Source organism: Theropithecus gelada, unplaced genomic scaffold (genome assembly GCF_003255815.1).
Source record: "Theropithecus gelada isolate Dixy unplaced genomic scaffold, Tgel_1.0 HiC_scaffold_15519, whole genome shotgun sequence".
Lineage (NCBI taxonomy): Eukaryota > Metazoa > Chordata > Mammalia > Primates > Cercopithecidae > Theropithecus > Theropithecus gelada.
In genome coordinates this window covers 1-1,016 of record NW_020257254.1, presented here as the reverse complement: position 1 = coordinate 1,016, position 1,016 = coordinate 1, and the positions used below count along the sequence as shown (strand labels likewise).

Below are 1,016 nucleotides of genomic sequence, written 5' to 3'. Positions count from 1 at the left end.
TTCCCAGAGAACCTTCCAGAGCTCCTGAGCCCTGTCTTCTGCATATCCTTCCTGCCCTTTCCTGCAAATTCAGAAGCCTGGGAGGGCAAAAGGGCCCCCTGTGAGTCTTCAGCCTGACTCTGGGTTTTCCCTGGGAATTCCCCCTCAGGCTGCAGCATGTCTCCAGATGGAATCTGCTAGGAGGGCCACAGGACTGCTCCTGGTGCATGGCACTACTTCCTTGCCACCGGTGCTCTGGGAGCTCAGGGCTGGTGGCAACCCTGGGAAGGATGGGGGCTGACTTGGGGCTCTGGGAGACTGGCCTCTCCTTGCAAAGGTGGTCAGTGGGCTGGCTCAGGACAGCCTGAGACTTTTTGAGGAGAAAGGAAAAAAACTCTCTTCCATTTTGGTCACTTCTGCAAGGGCCATTCAAGATACTCCTTTCCGGTGGGGTTGACAGACTGCCCTCTCCTGGGATGTATGGCAAGATGCTCCACAGACCCTAATCTGGGGTGCAGAAGAGCATGGTAGGCTTGGGACGGGGGTGAGAAGTTGGTCTGTGTCTGGATCTCAACCAGAGGAGGGGGCTGGGACTGGGGCCAGGTTGAAGTGAAAGGTTGGGGCTAGGCCATGTGTGGGGCTGGAGTTGTGCCTGGGAAAGCTGTGAGGATGCCTCAACTTCAGGTTCACCTGGAAGAGAATTGGAAGCTTTATCCAATGGTACAGAGTGTGCATTCTGTGAGGAAGGGTTTCTAGAAACCCAGGCCATGGCCACCAGGGACTCACTATTGAAAGAGGGGAGGTCTCAGAAGAGCTGGCTGCATTTCTGCTCTAATTGGTCCCCTATGGCCGTGATGTCAGAGACCTGCTGAGGACCGGGCAGCTGCTGTGGTTGGGTTGTCACGTTCCAGAAGGGATTTAGAGTCGTGATGTCCCACTCCTTCCCCAGTGATGTCATGTGCAGGTAGTCTGCCTCTCCCTTTCTTTCTTCTGCCACATCTTCATCACTGCTCTCTTGGTGATGAGAGTTTCCAGCA

At 55.1% G+C, this 1,016-nt stretch overlaps 1 pseudogene; it reads right to left on the bottom strand.

Annotated features, from left to right (window-relative positions):
* Window positions 1–8: 8 nt before the first annotated feature.
* LOC112616978 lies at window positions 9–1,008 on the bottom strand (annotated as a pseudogene).
* Between the last annotated feature and the right edge of the window lie 8 nt (window positions 1,009–1,016).